General features: G+C 45.4%; 1 protein-coding gene across 3 annotated transcripts in view; it reads left to right on the top strand.

Annotated features, from left to right (window-relative positions):
* The first annotated feature begins 238 nt into the window (after nucleotides 1-238).
* The window catches only part of BRINP1 (BMP/retinoic acid inducible neural specific 1), a 96,825-nt gene continuing 72,385 nt past the window's right edge, over nucleotides 239-24,678 (top strand). The window contains exons 1-2 of one of the 3 annotated variants that reach the window (XM_048822893.2): nucleotides 240-621; nucleotides 12,511-12,688. The gene's annotated coding sequence lies outside the window, so the exon portion shown is untranslated. Of the gene's footprint in view, nucleotides 622-12,510; nucleotides 12,689-24,678 lie in introns of all 3 variants that reach the window. The other 2 variants (XM_048822894.2, XM_048822892.2) reach the window with 2 other exon arrangements.

The raw sequence follows: 24,678 nt of genomic DNA, 5'->3' as shown, positions 1-24,678 counted from the left end.
CTTTGACACGTCCCGGGCTCTGTCTGCCCAGCTCCTCCGAGCCAGTCCCTCCTCTTGTGTCCCCTTCTCAGCCTCCCCCCCCCCCCCCCGCTGTGAACAAAACACCTTTTAGAATAAAATCTCCGGGTTTAGGCTCCTCCCTGTTTCCCCCGCCCCCCCCATTCATTTTATCCAGGCTGCTCTAAGCCCCTCCCCTCCCAGAAAGCCCCTCCTCTCGCTTCTCTCCCGAAGCCTTTTTCATTTTTATTTCCAGCCCCCTCTCCATTCTCCCCGCTGCCTCGGCTGCTCCTTCCCCGATGGCTACAAACTGATCGGCAGAGGAGAGGGGAGGGGAGGGGGAAAAAGGAGGAAGGAACAGGGAAAAAAAAGAGAGAAAGCGAAAGAAAGAGAGAGAGAGAGAGGATTTGCCTCTGCCCTTAATGCCTGCGATCTGGATCAAGGGAAGGGATTTTCTGTCTGAGCATGAACAGTACTGCTAGACCCCCAGCATCCCCACGCCTGCATTATCAGCACAGCGCCCAGTATGCAAGCTGGACACAGAGGCGATCCCACCAGTTCCTGTCGAGCCCAATAAAACCCACCGGCGATCAGCTCTCAGCCAAAGAGGAACAGTAACCTCAGGTAAGGGGAGGGTTTCGGTTCATCCGCATCGGATCCCCGGTTAGCCCAGTGTCCTGGTGCCCAGCTTTTGAACTGCGTTTCACGCATTCGTCGTGATCCCTTCTTACTGTAATGTCATTTTGTAAGGTGTCCTATTGAATCCCATCCCCCCCACACACTTTGCCGGGCAGTCTCTTTCCCCTTCTCCTTCCTCTCTGGGTTTGCATTAAGTTAATGTGGGGTTTCAATGCAGAAGTCCTGTAACCTAGTTAGCTTCTGATATATGTGTGTGTAACACGCTTGTGGCTGTCAGGACATTTGCACGCATGGGGGGGGGTAGTTGCTTTATGCAATGGGATCACGTAGCTAGGGCAAGGTACATTTCTAAAACGTACGGGAGGAAGGATGCAGCCTTCGGCTAGAGCAGGAGGCGGGGGTGAAAACCTGCAGCTCTATCTGGATTGCAGAATATTGATACATCCCGGAGAAACGTCCCCAAAGAGATGGTGTCATCTCCACTTAATCCCCACGGCTCCATTTGTGCAAGTGACAAGCAAATCCTGTAGAAGGAGAAGTCTGTGGCTTTAAATCCCACACCGATTAGTCTCTACCCCGAATGGGAATTGGAAGAAACTGAAATACAGGCAAGGAATAACGGGGAGCTGGGGTAGGGGTGGGACGTCTGTATGTGCGGGGGGAGAGGACCATAGATCTGGGGAGGGTTTTGTCCGTCCCGTCGTCCCCCCGCCCCGGGCTGGGGATTTTTTATGCATTGATGAGCCGCTCAGTTGTGAAGGCTGCTTGCACTTCTGCCTGGTAAAGGAGCATAAGTTTGCTTTTCCCAGGCCATAGGGGATTTGGGGAGGTCAAGTGAGAGAGCACTTCCACACCATTACATCATCATCGCCGACAGGTCCCTCACCGATTCCATGTTTTGGAGGAGCCATGAAGAGTCTGGGGGCGTGGGAGGTGTCCCTCGATACAATACTGGGGGGGGTGTGTGTGCCCGCAGGAGCCCTGGAGAAGAGAAAAGAAACTGCAGACCAAATGTTGACGATCTTCATGGATGAATTTAGCCTTGTGATTGGCATCTGGAGTCGATGCTCTGGATATTAGCCTGGCTTTCCATCTGGGTTTATTGTAATAATTCCTTAATGGGAGTTAAGCTGCTTTCAGGAGAGTTACAGAGAAGTGGGGGGGTTGGCAAGTGGAAAGAAGATAATCAAGGTTTCGGAGCAAGAAATATGCGGGTTTTTTTTTTAAATATCTGGCCTAGTTTCTAGTGATTCTCTCTCTCTCTCTCAAACGCCCCCCACCCCACACACACACCTCACAAAACTTGGTATCTTTCCCTCCCTCTTACTTGTACACAAACCACACACCATCTTGGACGCACACAACTCCCCACCCCATGGACACGCATACAATCTTGGTCTCTCTCTCTCTCTCTCTCTCTCTCACAAACACACAGACAATCTTGGAGTCACACAATCTCCCACCCCCATTCTTGGTCTGCTGCACCCATCTACACACACATCACTTTCTCTGTGTTGCCATTCACACTGTCTGTGCAAATCAAATCTCCAGGAAGGTTTGGTGTCCCCTTCCTCTGCGCCGCCCCCCCCCCCCCCCGCCTTTGCACATCTCTTGGTAAGCAATTCCCTTTGAAAGCACACTGTTCTGCTTTGGATTATCTTCCAGGCATCGATTTGGGGGTTGTCTGCCTCCACAGCCCATGGCCACTCAGCAGAAAATGCTTTGCATGACTTGTTGTGTTTTACTGCTCTTTGCATGGCCCCGGGACTCGGTGATTACTTCACCCGAGCAAAGACAGACAGGCTTCAGCCAAGGTGGGTGCAGCATGAATTGTCTCCCAGGAGAGGGAACCATTTGCACCCTTCAGACTTCGGGCTAGAGACTGTCGGGATAGTTTGCAGAAATCACACATGCCCTGTTATAGTTGTGTATATCGCTCTGTGTGTGTGTGTGTGTGTGAGTGAGTGAGAGAGAGAGAGAGAGAGAATATCTCTGTGTATGTCCACAAGACACACATAGTTTTCAAAGGTCCCACTTTACTCTAGTTCTACTTATTGGGGTCAGAGCAAAACCCTCCAGTCTTTGCAGCACAATCCCTCACCAACAGTCCTTTGCTTTGCTGCCCCCCTGGTTCAGGGATGAACACACTGGTATGGTGCTTGAGGGGAAGATGTCGTCACTGGTTTAAGATGCACTAACCACACCACCCCTCCTCCCTCCTCTCTCTTCCAAGGGCCTAGTTAGGAGATTGTGTAATCTCCCTAAGGGCAGGACTCTAATGAGGCCAGCTGACTGTCCTGGTAAAACTTCTGATTTCAGGGACACATTGAGAGGGTACTGTTACTTCTAAAAGCTGGTTCCAAGCGGGATTGTGAAAGGTTTATCCATGGTCTCCCCTCCTGCCTGCCTCCCCCACATGTTTAATATCTTGGAAGTATGTATCGGGTCAAATAGAACAGAGATGGCATTCTGCTTCTGGTAAATGTTATGTGGAACTGACCATGACCACTGTGGGTTATTACTGAGATGGTCTTTATAACACAAATCTTGCTGTCCGCACTCAGTCAAAACTCCCATTGCCTTCCCCGAGAACATGGCTCCGAAGACTTTGCCTCAGAGAAAAACTGTCTGTGTTGTTGTGTCTCTCTGCCCTACTGAGACATCCATTTGGATTTCCAGATGTGACCCAGACATATACACTTGTATAGTCACATATGATGCAGAGGCATGAAAAATCAGATTTGGGGTTGAGAAAATCAAAACTCCTAGATTTATGTCAAATATCAGCAAATAAATTTAAAAAGAAACTCTGAAGGGATGGGAGAGTAAATAAATAAACAAACAAACAAGTAAACCAATAGAAGTCCCTCGATGAGAAATTAGAGAAGCGCGTCAATGTTCGGGGGGGGGGGCATGCAGCAATGTACGTGTATGATATCTAATGTCCTTTGTGTGTGTATGTGAGAAACAAATGCATATACAATTTAAAACCTTTCTGGTAACACTGATATTTCCTAGCTCAGAGAGTCTCTGCACTAGTATCTTCATTTACACAGGGAATCAGTGTCACAGGATGGAATTGTGGCTCCCAGAAGGGGGCGCTCTGACTCCATTTCAGTTGTGGGAATGCTTTGCAAAGCAGGAGGTCAGCTGGATCCACAGCAGCTAGGTTCCCAGACAGGTTAGGTGTACAGCATTTGCCTAGAATAGGTTTGGTGGGATGCAGGCAAAGACCTGCATGTACTGCCCTTCTCGGTGACATTTTCGCTCCTCACACAGTTGTAGCCAGTAGCTAATAATAATAGCTGGTGGTAATAATAAATCACGACATATACACTGTCTTTAGTCTGAAAGGATCCCAGGTGCACTACCAGGCTCTGGGCCAAACCCTTTGTTGGTGTAAATCAGCAGCCCTCAACTGAAATCAATGGGGTTATGATGAGGATCCAGCCCTGTGCATAAAGGAATCCCTTACCCAGTGCTGAAATGCAGCCACTTCTGGGATGGAGGCCAACAGCCAATCTGGGCCAGAAACACTACAGCTTTTAAGAGGGGGAGTGAAAAAAAAATAGCTTCTCACATTGAAAGGGCAGGGGCGAATTTAGGGATACGGAATATAATCACCCATAGCTGGGAATGTCCAGGACCCTGGGGACTGGTTAACAGCTCTATTCTTGCAAAACTGGGGTAGGATCTTAATTACATTAAGCAGTAAGGACCTTGTGTCAGATCATCCCAGACCATGCAGCGGCTCCTGGGCATTCAGAAGTTGAGCTGGCTTTCTTTTCGGAGGGGGGAAGATCATGGTAGGGAAGGTCCTGTCCGGGAGTGGTTCATAGTGCACAACCTGGTCCACTGGTTTTATTTATCATCTGAAAGATGGCTTCTCCCATCTAGCGATGCACTGATTGGTTCAGAGTTGGCTCAGAGAAAAGGGCACGTCCTACTGAGTCCCACGTGCCACTTCCTGCCGTGTCCTGAGTTTTCTGTGGAGGTCTCCAATGTGGCTATTTATGGGCCCAGCGTTGCTTTGCTTATGAGATCTAAGAAGAACACAGCCCTGTTTGGCATGGCTGCCGGTTGTAACTTTGGTGGTGGGGACCCTTGGGGTTCCCCTGTTGAGATTGAATCTAGTTTATGTTTTGCCCTTGTGTGCGGGGTTAGAGTGAGTTAATCTGATGACTTCAGTTTGGTATATGAGAGTGAGAAATAGCCACTGACATCATCTTTAGACACGACAGTCTGGGCTCTTCCCTTTTAATCAGGGAAGAGAGTCAATATAATTAGAAAAAAGAAAGAAAGAAGGTCCTGATTCACTGCCCACTGAAGTCAGGGGAAGGACTCCCATTGACTTCAGTGGGCACTGGATCAGAGCCTAAGCGAGGACAGAATAATCTGTGACATGTTTCTGTGAACAGTGGCTGGGGCTACAGACTGGGGTCTCCTTGCTGCATGGTTGGAGGGGTTTTAATACAACGTATCTGCCCCTTTGCACCTTCCCTTTACAATAAACAGCTTTTCATGCACTGACGAAGCAAGTGATGGAGCAGAAATCTCCTGAAGCAGAACCAAAGGACGGGGGGGGGGGGGGAGGGCACATTTTTTATTTGTTCAAATGGAGCATGTGCAGTAGACAGAACTTAGTGTTGTCTATCAGGTGTAGCGGGCAGGCAATGGGGCTTAGACATGGAACAGTTTTATTGAGGGGTCTAGACCTCTGATCCTTCTGAGAAAGATGTTGAGTGATGATGCCAGGTCAGTGTCTGCAGCACAACTGTGTTGACTGGGCGATGTTGACTAGAGCAGTGGTTCTCAAAGCCGGTCTGCTGCGTGTTCAGGGAAAGCCCCTGGCGCACCGGGCTGGTTTGTTTACCTGCCACGTCCGCATGTTCGGCCGATCGTGGCTCCCACTGGCCGCAGTTCGCTGCTCCAGGCCAAGGGGGGCTGCAGAAAGGGAGGCCAGCACATCCCTCACCCCACACTGCTTCCCGCAGCCCCCCTTGGCCTGGAGCGGCGAACTGCAGCCAGCGGGAGCCGCGATCGGCCGAACCTGCAGATGTGGCAGGTAAACAAACCGGCCCGGTGCGCCAGGGACTTTCCCTGAACGAGCAGCGGACTGGCTTTGAGAACCACTGGACTAGAGCACTGCTCCAGTCGGATCACACAGAAAATGGAGCCCTGGCAGGTGTTGATTCTAAGGCCCCGGTACTTCAGTTCTTATTCACAGGGGTGGTTCCATTGACTTCAAAGAAACAACTAATTTAAGAGCTGCTGGATGTGACCTTATGATAGTAATGGGAGTGGTAGTTGGTGCTGGCTGCAGGACACTGTCCAGAGCAGCTCTGACGGCTGGTCTCCAGACAATGAATGGTTAGATGGGGTTCAGGCTGTGTGCTCTTGTTCAGACATGTATCATTGTTGCATACGGTTTATAATGGTGAGATAAATACTCTACAGAGTACAGAAGCCCAGACATTAAGAGGACTGTTACTGCTTCCTACTGCCAGGCAAACGCTGGGTGCTGTTGTCTGGACAGGCTGTAGTGTCGGGCACTGGTTACTGCGGCACTAATGTTAATAGTGACCCTCGTGTATTGATGCAGCGTCTTTCATCTCAAAGGGTCGCAGGATGCTCTACAAATCATGGCACCCACCCCTGGATTATTGCGAAGCCAACCTGGGGTGAAACGTAGCAGCTGTTTAGCAGCTCCCCAACAGCCTGAGAGCAGAAGTAAAAGAGGGCCCTGTGCCTAAATGAAACTCGAGAAATACAAGAGAGTAATTTCATCTGGCTTTTTTTGTTTAAAAGTGAAACATAATATGTGAGCGGAGAAAGAAACATCGTTCATACTCGCATGCTGACCTGCACTCTCCAGCTGGGATGCTCAGTCTCTGCTTTGCAGAGAGCCTCACATGCCATGCAGCTCGCACAAAACCGGCGGATCTTATCAGCGCTAGGCCAACTCCGCTTTGAAATCAGGCAGAGTAAGAGCAGCACTGGCCGTCAGATAACAACATTCAATGCTCTCCCTTAGAGCTTGTGATGTGTTTGGTGCGGTTCCGAGGACAAAGCGTCCTCTTTTGCATGCTGTTTCATCGGAACTAGTGCAAGCTGAAGCCTTGTAGGTCTGACAAGTATTAGTGTTGGTTGCACTTTTATAAGTAGGCCCAGTACAGCCAATAGGTGTAGCATAGAGAATATACAGTACGGGGCTAGAATCTTAGCTGGTGTCATGGAGCCACAGGACAGGGCTAGCCTTAGGAGCAGGCCATTAGGGTAGCCACTCAAGAAATCCCTGTTTTTGGCTGGAGTGAGAGTTATGCCTGATAGGTCAGTTCTATTTATTTATTGCATCTTTTGGTTGGGTGGGGGTGGGTCACTGAAAACTCTTTTTGCTCCCTGGTTAACAAAACCTCTAGTGCTGGCCCAGCCAGGGGAGCATTGCCAACTTACACCAGCTGACGATCTGTCCCTTAGGGTTTGATTTGGACTGAGTATCACTCTGACCTCCCATTCTGAAATCTGCAATTGTGTTGGACCTTAATGATTCCGGGTGAAGTTATGCGTGAGCCCAAGTGATGTCATTGAGATGTCTACATACCCGCACTGGGACTGCATGTGAGGTTTGAAGACATACCACTGACATCAGGTACTGACCTCTGCAGCTGTATGGCCCTGCACACTGTGGGTGCTCACCATGGTGGGGAGGCTGGGTTTTAAAAACCTTACCCTAAATGTGCTGTAATTACAAGGGCAGCCAGAGTGCGTCAATCACGCTTGCAGTGGGACAGAAGAACAAACCAAGGCAGCTCGTAGAGTATTTCAGAGTCAGGGCTAGAAAGGTGTAAGGAATGGAAACGAGTCTAAGAAGTAGGAAAAGAGATTAATTGTAATGCAGGTTGAGTATTGAGATTGCAGGGCAGGTATGGACACTGGGAGAAGCAGGTACGAATGATGCCACCTTAGGACAGAAACGGCAGTGGGAAGGCTGCGAGTGCTGGTATTGCAGCATCATTATCGACACATTACTTCTCTTTAGAGCATGTAACAACGCTGAGAAAGTAAGTGAAACAGCAGAAGCAAGAGAGCTCCATATGTGGAATGTAGAAAGAGGTGCTGACGTTGTGTAGAAATTCCATTGATTCTTTGCATCAGTCTGTACTGTGAGAGACTTGTAAATATCGAGGGGGGCACTTTTTTACTGGCAATTGTGGGGTAACTAGCGGCTGAAGTATACGTGAAGTGCCCTGAGACAATGAAGGGCAGTAGCTTGCAACAATTGGATAGTGGTCATGGTAAAATTGTAAAAAGAAATAAAATATGAAATCACAGCAATGCTGCGGAGTGTGTATAATGTATCCTTCAGAGCACAGCTGTTCCTGGAGCTGCTGGCATGGAGTCAAATCCTACCTCTGATTTGCTTAAACATATATATATATATATATATATATATATATATATATATCCCGTTGGTTTCACTGTTTCTATGCCCAGAAACCGTGATAACATGTGGCCCTGGGCGTGCATCTTCCTAAAGACAGTCTAGGAAATTACAGAGTGATGAGTTACACCCAAGTTCCCGGCAAACTGACTGAGGATATTTTTTAAGGAGAAAATAACCCAGCACTTGGATAAGTCATAAGGTTTTGGGTCTAACTAGCACCTCTGGTTAAAGGGTAAATGGTGCCTTTCAACCCTTTTAAAAATTTTGACAATGTTCATAAAATAGTGGATAAAAAGGGACCTGCTGATTATAATTTATCGGATTTCCTCTCAGATGTCTTTTGAAAAGGTCCCTCTTTAGAGAAGTGAATCCCTCCTGTGAATTAAAAGGTAGCCAATTATTAAGGGGAATTAAGGGGTCATCAGGAACAGTTGCTGCTCAGAAGAATGGAATTTAATAATGGGGAAACCCATTGGTCGATATTGGATCAGCATTGCTCAGTACCTTTGTCTGTGATTTGGAGGAGGACGTGAGTAGCAAGTGGGTGATGATGGAAAAGGCTAGTTAAAAGCAAGGACGTTGCAGGGAAATTTATGAAGAATCTGATCAAACCAAAGGATTAATATGACATTTTACTTGGAGGAATATAAAGTTAATGGACTTTGGGGAAAATAATCTTAACTTGCAGGATCCTCTGAGGAAAAAAGACTTTTGACCTAGCTTAAAGGGAGCCTCTTAAACTGAGGCACTGAAACTGCATAGTAGAGTGCACAATGATAAGTATTGCTCACTGCACGGGTATTCAGACAGGCCCTGATTCAGCAAAGTACTTATGCAGCTGCTTGAATCTGTCCCCATGCATCAAAGCTCACCTTTAGGGATGAACTTAAGTCCCACTGACTTGAACAGGTGCTTCAGTGCTTTCCTGAACCCGGAACCCCATGCTGACCAAAGGTGCAGTGTTGCAGACAGATCCATGCAGGCAGACCTCTGGCTCCTATGCAGTGCCCAACAGACTTCACGAGGAGTTGATTGCAGGGTCAAGGCCCAGAGAAAGTCCCCATGCCCTAGCATGTGCAAGGTTCAATGTCAACCCTGTGGAAGAGCCACTGGAGTTCCGTTTCTTTGGTTGTTCCAAAATCCTGGTCAGGAAGGGGGAAAGGAAATTCCCCAGGGCATTATAAAGACCTACACATCCTCATTGATAGAATCAATGGAGATAGATGGCAGCTTATAGGAGGATACTGAGGCATTAAAAGAAAGGGTAGAAAATAACAGAAAATACATTACAACTGAATGATACTAATGCATTTTCAAACTGCTTTACAAATATTAACCAATTAAAAAGGAAAGAGACTGAACATAATGGGTTATTTAGTCTGGAAAAAGAATGGCATTGAGGTACATGATATACAGTTATTTGAAGGACGCGGCAGAAAGCAATCAGAAATATTTGTACTCTGTGATGCGACAAGAATTAGGGGACATATATCAAAGAGCACAAGATTTAAAACAAATAAAAAGGAAATATATTTTTTCAGTGAATAGTTGAGCTACATAATGCTCTGCTGCAGGGGGTCATTGTGTGTGGCTAGATTTGAAATGTAAAGGTTGGGTTATGGCAATTAATAGCATTTGCAACTCTGCAATCGAAGAGAATGATAATCAAATCTCATGTTTCAGAGCATGAACTGATCATCTTCTGGGGTTAGGAAGGAATTTGTCTCTTTGCACACAGCATTCCACAGCTGGTAAGGGACTTGATACTGCTCCCATTGAAGTCAAAGGGAGATTAGGAATCAACATCTCTGAGTAAATGCTCTGTGCATTATAGGAAGGTTTCAGCCACTGAAACAGGCAGGATACCAGGCCGCATGGACCAGCAGTCTGATCTGATGTGACCGCTCCCATGTTACTATGTGAGACACGCTCATTGATTTCAATGGGGATTGGAGCAGGTCCTAAAATGGGAGCTCCTAAGTAGCTGTAATGAGCCTGAGCTGCAAATTTCAAATCCATGGTATCATTATTATTATTTGTATCACGGTAAAGACCTCAGAGGCGGGCACGGTACCTACACGTGCTGCTGGACACATACACATAGAAACAGACAGCCCCTGCCATGAAGAGGTTACAGCCTGAACGGACAAGACAGACAAGAAATGGGGGAAAGGGTCTGCTGCCACCCTTCTTTTACAAATGAGGGACGGACGTAAGAGAGAGCTCAAGGGCTTGATCAAACTCCCTTTCAAGTTCAATAAAAGTCTTTCCACTGACTTTAATGGGCATTGGATCTGGCTGCCTGGGACAGATTTTCTAAAGAGTGTTCAGCATGCTGGGGTGTCACTGTGGGAATGACACGGTTCTTGAAAGTCTGTCCCTGAGACCTCTAAAAGAGTGAGCTCTAAGTGTCTTGCCCGAGGTCACAGAGGGAGTCAGTGGCAGAGTCACATCTCCAGACTCTCAGTGTAGAACCTTAAAAAGACTCTCTTTCCTCTCCTCAGAGCCGAAATCCAGGGGATCCTTTGGATCTGGGATTTCGGATTGGGCCCACCACTACTCACAGATGCCTCTATATATAGCGGTTCTGCCTTTGTCACTGCAACTGTTTTAAGGCAAGTGCGAATGGTTACACTGCAAAGGTGGCACCACGCATCACGTGTATTAAAAAGATACACAGACATGCAATCAGCTGTAGAGACAGCAACAGCAATGAGGGAACCAGGGAAGAAGGCAGGGTAACTTTTCAGAGCAGGTGGAAAGGATGAAAGGGAAGCAGCTGCAAAAAACGCGTGAGCTCTAGATGGAATAATCAGCCGACAGGAGACGTGTGATCTGGGGGATCTGACAGGTAGAACATGGAGTTCATTGGCAAGGCAGGTGTAAATGCTGAGATAAGCTGCCGTTTAGGGGTGAATGACTACTCAGCTTATAGGATAAGAAAAAAGGGGGAGATGCGATGGGCATGTGCAAAACCCATGATAAGGTATTATGTAGGTTTGAACGATTACTGTGTTTATAGAGGCTTGGATGGAAAGGGGAGGGTGGAGGGAAGGTGTGAATGGGGAAAGCTTTCCTCATGCAAAATTAATAGGAGAGATTCAGGCAAGAAAGTGGGTAGACTGGCGTCTACCTGCATTACAGGAAGCTTGTTTTCAGGTGATGGAGGCTGGGGGTAGGAGGGAGGGAGGATTTACAGACAGGGATGGTAGGAATGGGAATCTGTGCAATTATGCGTTGTTGTTTTTCTTGAAGGACTGGTACAAATGTAGTGACTGCAGACTGGGAGGTGGGGGGCAGATTCAGATTTCAATCACATGGAGGGTAAAGCGGGAGTAACTCCATAGGCTTCAGAGACATTATTGTGGACTCACCCCCAAACAAATGAAATCAGAAGTTTGCCCCTTGTCTCGGTGACTGGGATGTTTAAAGACTGATGGGGCCTTAGAGGAAAGTATAACTTCTTGACGTCGTATACCACTCCAGGGAACCTAACTGAAATATACTAAAGGGCCAAGGGAGGGATTCATGCCTCACCCTGGCTGCTGATCAGCGAATGCCCTGAAGCATGAGGCTGGATGGCCCTTAAACATTTAGGTGAGGGATAGATACTGTGAAATGACTCTCATCTTGGTCATCACTGGAGATCAAACCCTGGCACTCCAGAGCTAAGAGCTTGGGCTGCTGCTAAAGGATTAAGGCCCAGATCCTTAAATATATTTAGATGCCTAACTCTCCTCGCTGGGAACCACAGCAGGCTCATGCGCTGTGTGGATCAGGCACAGCTGGGGAGGCCTAGCCCACTGAATGGTGGGTAACACCTGTAAATACTATTCTTACCCCTATGCTAGTCTTATCCATAGGTGTCCAGGCCTTCATTTGGAATACTCTTTGACTCAGCGATGTCTGATTGCTGAAAGCAGGGAGGCACCAACCCTCTTTGCTTCATCTCAAACCCACTCACCCATCACAAGTTCCGATTTTTTTCTTGAATCCCAATATTCTTGGCCTCGTGTGCCACTGGGGAGAGGGTGGGACAAAAGAGACAGGGGAAGAAAGAGACAGACGCCAGTGAAAACATCGGGTGGAAAAGGAAGCAGAGATTGGTGCCGAACAGGAAAGGAATTCAGAGGGAAAGGAAAGAGCAGAGATGGAAAAGGGGGCAAATTCTAATGAAAAGCGCCTTTGAATTTGAATTCTAGCTCACTTTTATTGTGGTTTTCCTATCCCCCAGAGAAGGCACTGGCCTAGGTAGATTTCTTTTTTAAATTGACTCACCCTTGGATAATAAACATAGGGTTAAATTACAGGGGAGAGTAGGTTCATGAACTCAACAGCTCAACAGATTCACAGAGCTTCAGTCTCCCTGCAATTCCCCAGGCCTGGCAATGAGTTTTTACAGGCTGTTTTTATTATCTATTTTATCACAGTGCCTAGCAACCCCACCTAAGATGGGGGCACCAGAATGCTATACCCTGTACAAACACACAGCGAGAGACAGTCCCTGCCCAGAATTGCTGACACTCTAAATAGGCAAGACAGACAACAGGTGGGAGAGGAACAGAAACACAGCGGAGAGGAAGTGATTTGCCCAAGGCAACGCAGCAGGTCAGTGGCAGAGTCACAAAAAGGGTACTTGTTTTTACTGACTCCCAGGCTTGTGCCCTCTCCACTGAACCACAGGCTAATTATATGCACTTTCTATCATCCTTCACTCCTCCCTTTCATCCACTTTCTCTCCATTCATCCTTATCACTGCCTGTCCCCCCTCTCTCGCTACCTTTCATCCTGTTTTCCACTCCCGCTTTCCTCTCTTCACTCTCTCCTCCTCCTCTCCCCTCCTTTAGATGCTCATTAATGCTCTAGCATGTGTTAACAATGAGCCTTAACCAGTACCATCTAAGATGCGTCAAGGAATGGGCCGAGGTGGATAAAGTGGGAGAGAGGGAGGGGATGGAAGAGGAGAAGGAAACTGATTTGTGGGTGGCACTTAACTTATTTTAGTGTCTGGCCCTGGATTCCAGCGGGGGATCTGTGGTAAGAACTGGGACCCAGTCATATACTTGGAAGCTGGTACAGCACAGCATCGCGTGTCACAATGGAAGCAGCTGAATCCAAATTTAATAAGAAAGGAGCAGATTTATGGACTTTGGCTGTGGCTGGAAAGCTGGGGGGGATTTATCTCCTGGGGGCAGACAGCCGACAAAGAGGAAGCAAGGGTTCAAATGAAGTATGAGGCAATGCAAGACTTTTTTTAATGAGGTGGGAGAGGGGAAAGGAGAACATATATTATCTATGCAGTGAAAAGATCTAGAACTTGGCTACAATGTAAGTCTGGGATTTTAGTCATCTGTGCGGGTTTCTGCATGGGAACTTCTTCCAGTACTAGAATAAAATCAGACGTGAGTGTGAATATTCAATCAGACACAGGGGTTACAGTGCTCTCTGCATACTGGGTTTTTGCATGCTGGTGGGGATTAGACTACCATCTGGTTTGCACAATGTACACCAAAGGATTAGTACCTGAATCCAAGACATTGCTCTAATTCCTGCTGACTTTCTGAAGTTCTGCAAAATTACTTTTTTGTCATTGTTATTTGGCTAATAGATTGCTGTGGACAAAAGGACGTAAATGTTGGGATGAGGAACATCTATGGGGCAGGCAGGGAAAAGGGCTGGCCGATTAAGATATTTTCGCTGCTGTTAGCGACCTGTAGAACTGAGCTGTAAAAATATCCGATGGGATGTAGGAAGGCTGGAGGCAAGCACCTGCTCTAGGACTTAGAGTGCTGGAAAGAAGGTTTTACTCAAACGGGGAAACGCTGGGCTACAATGGAAGTCTCAATGTGACCGTAACAACGGTAGTGTTCATCATTAGCAAAAAGCTATAATCCCTAGTGCCAGGCCATCTGCAGCAGTGGTAGACCAAATGGGGATGGGGGCGGGGAGAGAATCTACATGCCAAGGTGGAGTTTAAGCATATGTGTGGGGTGATTTATTTTGGAACTAGACATGATTGGCCAGAAGGCCCTGCCTCTCGAAGAGCCAAACATACAGAGAGGCTGCAGCCTGCAATCCCAAAGTAACCAAAATATTAAAGGGTGTATGTCATGCACTATAAAGGGTAAGCAAGTGCCGTGGGTTTCCCCTGGCTTGTAGAGAGCACCAGCCAATCCATCCTTCCTGGTTAGCAAAGCAGAGGTGCAGATGTCTGTGCTGGGTGCCATGTAAACCTAGGGTTGCCAGGTGTCTGAGTGAATGAGGGCGGGGAGAGCGAGCAACAGAGGGAGCGGGGGATGGAGTGAGCAGGGGCGGGGCCTTGGGGAAAGGTGAGTCAGGGAGGGGCCTCAGAGGGGGAGCAAGGGTGTTCAGTTTTGGCAACCCTATGTAAATCCTTCCTTGCCAAAGACTGGGATCGTAGGAGCCTCAAGGTAAGAGGGAGCCCTTACAACCTCTTTGGCCCTCCTGGTACTGTATGATGTGCCATGGGGAGGAGGAGTGTGGCCATGGCAACCTCCTTTGCTCTGTATAGCCAAACCCCTCCATGTCTCTATACCGATGCCTCGCTTGCCTTTGTCACCCCAGAGATCTCCGTGCCTGATCGCAGCTGTCTCCTGTGTGCTGTGGGAAGAAGGGATGCTCTGTGTTCCCTCTAGTGCATCCACGCAGCGTCATGCACAATTTAGCCCTTCATGTTGCCTTAGTGCCCTTTCTTTGTATACATTGTGCTATACACTTTCATTTAAGATGGAGTCCCTGTTCACACACAATTCAAGCCCTGCACTCAGATGCTGGCAGCCTGATGGCGCATCGATCTCAGTCCTGAGACCTCAGTGCCCTCAATCTCTTATTGAATCACAGTGAACACACAGGAACTGTTTGGGATATTTTCCTCCATGAAGACAAAGAATAAAGACAGTTTCCTTGTTACCACCTCTGCTTTGAGCTGTTGCTCTCTTTTTCACTTATGCCTCTCTGCTGTATTTGTTTTCAGCCCCGTACTCCCCTCCACCATACACAGACCGGGTGGTATAAATTCACATGTATCTGCACTGCAGGCAAACAATCATGACACGGAGATTAAACAAAGACATCATTTGTGATAAAGACACCAGGTAAAATTTGTAAGAGAAACTAAGTCCTATTGAAAGTCAATGGGATTTAGGATCCTAAATCACTTAGACTTCTGACAGTGTTACCCACACATTTTCACACGGCATGTGAAAATGAACATGAATACTGAGTGGTCAAGCATACTTCGCCCTAGACAAAGGATACTGAGGATATGGTACATGCCCAAGGAGTTTACAATGAAGGTGGATTACAAAATAGAATTTCCTTTCTGCAGGAAATTCTGACATTTAACCAAAAATTCATTCCAAGTCAGAACAATATTTCTACATTTCTCACAGAACAAAAATTCTGAAAATGAAAATTTTTGATTTGGCACCATGGAAATGTTTCATTTGGATAATGTCAAAACACTATAATAGTGTAAAATCGTGTATAAATATAATCTACTATTAATATTTTAATATGACATGAAAGTCCAAATGAAATGTTTTGACATTATCAAAACAAAAAGAAAGACTAAATATTTTGTTTTGATATTTTTCCCCATAGAAAATTTCACTGAAATTGACACATTTCAATTTTGAGAAAAATGCATTTTCAAAAAGAAAAACTCTTTCACTGCTTTTTTTTTTTTTTTTTTTTTGGACCAGCTTTACTTACAGTCTATCTAAACAGACAAACAACACAGCACAGACAATGAAATGCTCCAGGTGGCCTGATGATGGATTTATCCCACAGCAGAGCAGTTTCAAAGAAGGGACCCACCCACTGAGTCCCCCACACTCAGAACCCCCTGCCGAGTTCTATCCCCCCCCACACCCAGACTCCTCTCTGCAGAGCTCCAGCCACCTTTACCTGGACCCCCTGCACAGTCCCATTACTGTTGCACTTAGAATTCTCCAACAAGCTCCTGTGCATCCAGATCCCCCTCCCCCCACCCGGATCCCCCCCTGAGCTGCCTGTACCCAGATTGCCCCACAGAGAACCCTCTCAACCCACACCTGCATCCCCCTACACTAAGCCACTCCACACTTGGATCCTGCCTTGCTGAGCCTGCCTGCGCACACCTGGTGCACCTGTCACAGAGGGGAAGGGCCCTGGTGTGTTTCTAGGACAGGCCCAGTCCTTGTGCTGTGTCAGGGTTGGGTGCAGCCTCAGCGCTGAGTCTGTATCCCAGGGGTCAGCTGTGCAGTGATCTCCCACCTCTGTGCAGCCAGTGGCCTGTGCTCCTCACTGCCATGCTGGAGCCTCTAAATTTGGCAATGTACAGAATTTTGCAAAATTTTTAAATATTGTGCACAGATTTTTTTTGTGTGTGCAGAATTTTTACTTTTTTGGCGCAGAATGCCCTAAGGAGTAGAAAAGTGACAGATACATAGTTTGCTAGTAATTAAATAATCCTCTGCCAGTCCTGGGTTAATTCAAACTTTTGATTTAATTTAGGATGAGGTTTAATACAATATTCCACTGTATTCTTGCAGTTAGATCTCAACCAAGTCCCACTGACTTTAATAACCTTTATTCCAGACTCTACAAAACTAGAAGCAGAAATTTAGGCAGTGCAGACTTGTGGCTAGAGCAGGGACCTGGCAATCAAGATTCCTGGGCTTCTAGTCCATAATCTGCCACTGGATTTGTGTTACTTTGGGCAAGTGGCTAAGGCCAATTTTTTCAAACCTGGGTGTCTAATGCAAAGCACCTCTATCAGTATGTAGGCACCTAAATAAGTGGCCTGAATTTCAGAGGTTCTGAGAATCTGGAGCTCCCGGGGAAACCAGTGTTGTGGACCCTGACTCACCCTTATCAGCATTTACTCCCTCCAGTGGGATTATTCCCATGAGTAAGCGTTCATCAATGAAAAAGGGCTCCACATTGCATTCCACTGTGTTTCTGTTTCTTCATCTGTAAAATGGGGATAACTGATACACACACACACACACACACATTATACTTGTGCGGCTTCTATCTCTTGCTATCTAGCACCTCACCATCTTTAATGCATTTATCCTCCCAGGATCCTGGGAAGTAGAGCAGGTAATTGGGGCGCAGAGAGGCTAAGTGACTTAGGCGAGGCCACACTGGAAATCTGTGGCAGAGCAAGGAACTGAATCCAAATCTCCTGAGGCCTAGTCCGGTTCCCTGTTTATTAGATCACCCATCCTACACCCCTACTTACCCATCTTACAGGAGTGTTGTGATGCTTGATATACAAGACATCATGACTCTTGCAAGCATCATATTCAACACTGATCAGTTACCAAGGGGAACATTAAACACATGCCAATGACCCTCACTAGCCTGGTCTCCGTGATCTGAAATATATCTGTGTTCTTTCTGCAAAGGGCTCAATCAAAGACCGAATTAAGCTTTCTCAGCTTGTTTTCAGTACCCTGACAGGAATGTTGCACGCGGGGCAAAGACAGTGGCTGGCAGAGCCCATGAGTCTAAATTCATATGAAGACTTTATAGCCAGTGCAAATGATTCAGTCATCCCGTGAAATAGCACAGACGGATCAGCCCTGGGCCAGAATTCGCATCAGCCAGCAGTCCAGACTCCTCTTCCCCACCCCTCCACGTCTATCTCTGGGTTCATTTGGCGTTTTCCAGTGTGTATAGTGACAGAACCTGATGTCCTTAGGAAGCAGTGAGTGAAACGGGGCTTTTAATCCCAGCAGCCTGGGCTGTCATTATCCAAACAGCAGGAGCGCTACCTGGAGAAGTGATGGGCTGTGGACTTTAACCCTTTGTGCTCCTGACCCAGAGCTGAGAAGAGAGGAAAGATTCTGGTGATTGCTTAGCTAGGTAGCCTACCGGAAAGGTGGAGCTGATTTCTGGGAGATCAGGAAGCTCTTGTATTTAAAGGGATCATCGATTTATTCCAAACCCTTGGGACGCTAATATTAGTGGTGTCATTGTACAGTCCCCAACTGCTCTGGGGCAGGGACCATGTCTTTGTGTCTGTGCAACAATGAACACTAGGACACTAGAAATGTCACTATGAATATCAGGCTCAAGACAATGTTTGCAGCTTTCATATTGTTCATTTTGGAGCAGATATTCAATTCTCACTGCTGGGTGCAATTCCAGGTCTGTTTTTCCTCTTTCTACACCCACTCCCCATGTGGTTGCAATGGAATGGTGTGCAAAAGGACAGAGTATTTTTCTTTTGAGAATATCCAGATCAAGCATGATAGTGGAAGCCAAAACCTCTTGAGCTCTAATCTGGGCTGTAACATAGTTTCTGTGTGACCTTGGGCAAATCACTTATATACACTCTGTGCCTCAGTTTCCCCAGCTGAATAGTGTGAAATAGTGACACAGTTTTACCTAGCTCATGGTGTATGGCTAATAGAGTTGGGCAGGAACCAGGTTTTCCATCTGGTGGGAAATTCCACAATTTCATTTTATTTTTTCCATTTGAAAATGGAACAAAAGCAAAAAAAAAAAAAAAAAAAACCTGAAATTTCCAGTGAAAGAAAATTCTGAAACCCCAAACATTTTGTATTGATCATAACATTTTGTTTCAATAAAATTGAAATTTTTCATTCTGATTTTGACTTTTTAAGATGTTTATATGGCATAATATAAAACTTAAAACATTGAAACCAAAAGTGCTTTTGAAACAGCAAATTGAAACGGATGGGTCTGGAATACTATACCCTTGGAGTGGAGATCCTCGGGTTTATTAATGCAAACCTCGGTTTGAACCAAAAGCATGGCCTTCAATTCACAATTGCTGTAAAAGCAATGAATGCCAGATGTACAGAAAAAGATCTTGGCCAATTACCTTCTCTTGGGGCATAGGCACGTCACAATGGATTTCTCCTACAAGGCTCCCACTGTGCTTTACACTCTAGCATATTTATACCTTTTTCACATTAGAGCAACCATCTAATCAATTATTAAGCATTGTGTCTTATGTAACTTCAGTTTATATAACTTTTGCTGTCTATGCTATTTTCATGTTACCTTACTCCACACAGCGACCTTCCTTGCTTTAAATATGGTGACTTTTTGTCAGCACCTTTTGTGTATTTATTGTACTGGTTAACTTCCTCTTATCTTTGCCATTTAACACAATCCAAAACATCACCTTCATCCTACATAGCAAATGAATTTAGCAAGCAATGGTCATGCTAAGCAAAAAATAGGCTGAAAGCATTTAGGTTAGCGTAAGTAATAACTTGGTCTGTCCAGACCCATTCACTGTACATGACCCACACTTATGATATTTCCAACAAAACATTCCATTCCATTCTCATCGGAATGCTTCTCTTTCTTTCTTTCTACTGGAATTTTGTCAAAATTCACACATTTCTGTGAAACATTTTTGCTTTCGACAAATTGGCATTTTGTCATGAAAAAAAAAAGTTTAATCAGAAAATGTCCAATCAGCTGCAGTAATGAGGCTAAGTTAATTTTGGAACAGCAGCATGAGGGAAAGATAATCGAATGGCCAGAGCACTGGACTGGGACTCAGTGACCTAGTTCAATTCCTGGCTCAGTCACTGGATCCCTGTGTGACCTTGGACAAGTCACAATGGGCATGTCTACACTAGAAATGCAGCTGCAGCCACACCACTGTAGAGTTGTAGCGTAGAAACGACAGTGATGGAAGGGGTTCTTCTGTCACTGCAGTAAATTCAGCCCCTCGACAGGCAGCAGCTACACCGACTGAAGAATTCTTCCATCAACCTAGTGGTGTCTATACCGGGGCTTAGGCAGCTTAACTGAGTCTCTTTGGGGTGTCAATTTGTCACACCCCTGAGTGACATAGTTAGGTTGTTCTAAGTTTTATGTATAGACCAGGCCTTAGTCTCTCTGTGTCTCAGTTTCCCATCTGTAAAATGGACTACTTCTCTACCTCACAGGGATGTTGTGAGGATAAAATCCATTAATGTTTGTGAGACAGATACTCTGTTGATGTATGGGCACATGAGTACCTAGATAGATGTTGAAAAATCCCATGTAAATACTAGCTATTATTATTTTGGTGTAATTTAACTTATCATGAAGGAGAGGGCTAGATAATATTTTAGATAATAATTTCACATTATTATTAATAATTTCAGGTTCAGAACAATGTTTGATTGAAAACCACCTAGACCATACTTTTGTGAGGCTCAGAAAAGTTTGGTTAAGTTCATGTTATTATTATCTATTTTCATTTTATCCCTGCCACTTCACTTCCTGGCTCTCTCTGGCACCAGAAACAGAAGAGCCGAAATACTGGATGCAAGGTTGTTGTCGGAGTCTTTCCAACCCAGATGGAAGCAGGAAGTACCACAGTTCTTGCAAAAAAGGAATATTCCCATGTGGTTGCCAGCCCAGCATTGCAGAGCTAACTGGCTGAGCAGTGGAACTGTTGGAACTTATCTGAATGGAACTTCTGAGACCTTTGAGCTTCACCTAGAACAGATGAGTGTGCCTGGTGTCAATCCCCACTTCCAGAATATAAGTAATTGGTGTCTCCTGGGATTTCACATTTGTAACTATGGTGCACACCACAGAGACTCAGAAATTCATGGCAACAGCTGGGCTGCACCTTCCATCCTTTTACAGTAGAACCTCAGAATTACGAACACCAGGGGAAAGGAGGTTGTTCGTAACTCTGAAATGTTCGTAACTCTGAACAAAACGCTGCGCTTGTTTTTTCAAAAGTTTACAACTGAACATTGACTTCATAGAGCTTTGAAACTTTACTATGCAGAAGAAAAATGCTGCTTTCCCATTTTTTACTAGTTTACGTTTAACACAGTCCTGTACTGTATTTTTTTTTTTTATCTCTGCTGCTGCCTGTTCCAAAAGAGGTGTGTGGTTAACTTGTCAGTTTGTAACTCTGGGGTTCTACTGTACTCCAAGTGCACTGATCCCCAATCATTTGAGATATAGGGACATCTGATACTTACCTAGGAGGTGTAGGATAAAGAGTTGAGCAGCTCCAGTTGAGGGCAGTGGCATGCATTTACACCCGCCATTATACTGAGGGTGTGATCCTGCAAGGTGTGGCCCCTATCTAGCAAAGCGCTTAAGCACATGCTTAAATTTAAACACAGGGGTAGTTCAGTAGGACTTCAATGGGGTGAGTGCCATGCTTAAAGTTAAGCATGGGCTTAGCCTGTTTGCTGAATTGGGGCCAGAGTGTTTAGCCCCTTGCAGGATCTAGCCCTAACGTCTCCCGTGACTGTGTCCTTTGCTAATTTATCAGCATCCTATCGCAAGCAGTGAAGTTGCTGCAGCACAGAAGTATTTCAGATACAAATAGCATTTGTTATTCCCTTCCCTCTGGTAAAGTGCAGCAGGCAAAACACCTCGCTCAACCTGCCAAGAACCAAATGTGGGACACAAGGAAAAATTATTGGTGCATGAAGCTTAAAGAGATACGGGACTCATTCCTTTCCTGCAAACAATGTGTTCTGTAATTTCTCTTTCTTGAGGCTGCTTTTCTGATGGCAATAGTTTACAACAAGGAGCATGAGGGAACACTGGGTATGTGTGAAGGATCTCTCTAATTTATCAAATATAAGGGATAAATGGGAGGTGAAGAGATTAGAACAAGGGCCTTGTTGGTATTCCAAAGAGGGTGTTTACAGCTGGTGATTGGGAGTCAGGATTCTTGTTTCCCCGCTGCAACTGTCATCTTTGGCAAGTCAATGTCCCTCTGCAAAATAGGGGTAACAACAGTTTTGTTCTCTGTAAAATCTAATCACCCGTATCTATCTCACATGGTGTCTGAATACCTTACAACCGTTATCTTCGGAGCAGTCAAGTACACACCTGACTTTTCGCTGTCTTTATTTCAGAAACAAAGGGGGATAGCGGTGCTTAGCTACCTCCCCAAGGCATTGAGAGCTTCCATTTATGTCTGAAATGCAATTCCAACTCCTTGGATCAAAGCCGCTGACTTATGGCAGAATATAATTAGCAAACGTGCAGCTATTGGTCCTGATGACATTAAATGTAAACTCATGCATAGGTAACTTCCATGTCACACAAAGCATTGGCCTCTTTTTGCTACACAACCTCAGTGTTCTAAAAGAAAGAGAATTACAAGGCAGGGAACAAATTTTAAACATTCAGGCCTGAATTCTCATGTTCACGAAGACCGCTTTACACCACTCTGGCAGTGCAAAGGGACTGAAATTTGGGTGTAAATTTACACTAACTTAAAGGCAAGTTTACATTAGCAAAATGGTGTGATGGATCTTTGCTGGAATTGGGAAGTGGGCCCTCGACATGCTGTTCATGCCATGTTGACCGTTCATCTTAACTCTGATCAGTGTCCCACTCACCTTCCATTCAGATTCATTAAGGAACATTATTCTGGCACATTGTGCCTGTTCACATTGGATATATGAATTTATAAGGGCCTGGGATCAGACCGCTGGGCCAGGATGTTCTTGACTGAATACATTTGCCATATTATAAACAGGGATCACTGGTTCTTTGTGTTAACTATTATTGTGCCAGTTACTATTAAGTATTTATATTACAGCAGTGCATAGAGATCCCAACTGACTGCAGGGCTGTATTTTGCTAAGTGAGGTACAAACATACAGCAAGAGACAGTCCCTGCCCCAAAGAGATTACAGTCTAAACAGGCCAGGCAGGTAAACCACAAGCCCATCCTTCATTCTAAGGCATTATTATTGTGTCAGATGTTATTTTTGGTTAGATTTGGGATTTGGACCCAAGGGCTATAAATCTGGGGACATCCCTCCCCCCTTCTGACCCCTACCCAATTTCTGCAAAGTCTCTGGGATGGTTCCAGGATTGGGGTAGCTCCAGAACGCCATATAACACATTAATTTGAGACTTGGGGTTGTTAGCAGTTAGATTTAATAGACCTCGCAATATTGCCTTTAACACAAAATAATCCCACTTAGTAGGTTTTTATGGCTTCCGCAGGGACCAGCCCTGTAGTGTGTATTAATGTTTAATATCAAGCAACATCTTTTCAGCAGCTATGGGGAGAAAAGACACTAATAAAAAATTTAACTTGATTGTGATATAATTGTCTAGACTGGTGGTGAAAGTCATGTTATTTCTTCTTCCTTTGCCCCTACTTCTGCTCCTTGCTCTGAATGCTTTTTCTTCTAGCCTACTTCCAGAACCCAGATTTGCCCACTTCTTCCTACTGTCTGGGAGGATATCGTCCACATGATGATTAAGGGCTGGCAACTGATGATTGTTTGGATGAAGATATGTATGCAGGGTTAGGAATCGCCCAAGTTTTTTTCATCATTACCCCAAGACTGACCTTAAACATGGTGGAGGGCAGATACTCATTCTGTGTGTGTTCCTGTCTTTGATCTGAGGTGAACAGAGACAACCAAAATACCGTACAACTCCACATCTGAGATAGTAGATGGGTGATTTGGCTGAGGACTATTACAGGCATTCCACCTAGCATTCCACAATGGACATGAGCTGGAGAGGGGATTGGAGGTCAGATATCACTCCACTTTAATACAAAAAGCCCATTCTCCCAGCACAGTAGGAATTCAGTAGAAAGAAGAGGGCTTAAAGAACTGATCCAGGGAGGCTGACAAATGAGGTAGTTACTGGGGGGTTCAAGAACCAAACAACAGGCATAGTTAGGTCTATGCATGTAGTACAGCTGATCATTAGCGGAGACTGATGCTGATACTTATCTAATGGAGAAGGAGGGTGAACTTACCACTTTTCATTGTGTGATGGAAGTGTATCATTTGTGCTCATAATCGGAGAAACAGAGGTGTGGCCTGAACAGATGACTAGAAGCTAGGCACTCTGTCCTGAGTTCTAATCCTGACTCTGAACCCAGGATCAGAAGATACCTAAGAACGTACGAGATCTTCTCATCCAGCCTCAGACATTTACTCCCTCTATGGCACTGGGCAAATCATTCATCTGTCTTTATTCTTACTATTCATTATTATTGTGTGCAGAACCCAAAGCAGCCCATCAGAATCAGGGCCCCATTGTGCTTGGTGCTGTGAAAACATCTCAGAAGCCACGATCCCTGCCTCAGAGCACTTACAAATAGTTAAGCAAAAGGAGGAAGAGATTATGTTTGAAAAAAAAAACCCAAAACAATATGTTGCCATTTTTATGGAAATTTTTTTGGGGGGGAGAAAGAATTTTTGAATTCGAAATGGAAAAAATTGAATTTGAAATTTTCAACCAGCTCTATTTACATTCTGGGAAGAGACAGGAGAGGAAAAAGGAAGAAGGAAGAGAGGAAGAAAGGGGAACACAAAGTGGTACAGAGTACGTCCTGTTGGGGCTGTATTATTATTACCATCTTTATTTTAACCACTTCCTACATTCTGTTTATTAATTTGTCTCATTCCTGCCTATTTATTTTAACCTCTGCCTATTTCTGTATTTTTTTTTTTCTGTTAAACATCTGCCTATAGTGTTTCTGTGAGATTTTATTGAAACCTCTTTTTCCATTTTTATATCCATCGGTGTAGCTGCCTACCCAAAGACTGTACCCAACTGCTCTTGGTAACTCTGTTGCTTCTCCCTACCTCCACCTC

Source organism: Caretta caretta, chromosome 16, assembly GCF_965140235.1.
Source record: "Caretta caretta isolate rCarCar2 chromosome 16, rCarCar1.hap1, whole genome shotgun sequence".
NCBI classification, from domain to species: Eukaryota; Metazoa; Chordata; order Testudines; family Cheloniidae; genus Caretta; species Caretta caretta.
Note: the sequence above shows the minus strand (reverse complement) of the source record. Positions and strands in the feature narration are given on the sequence as shown.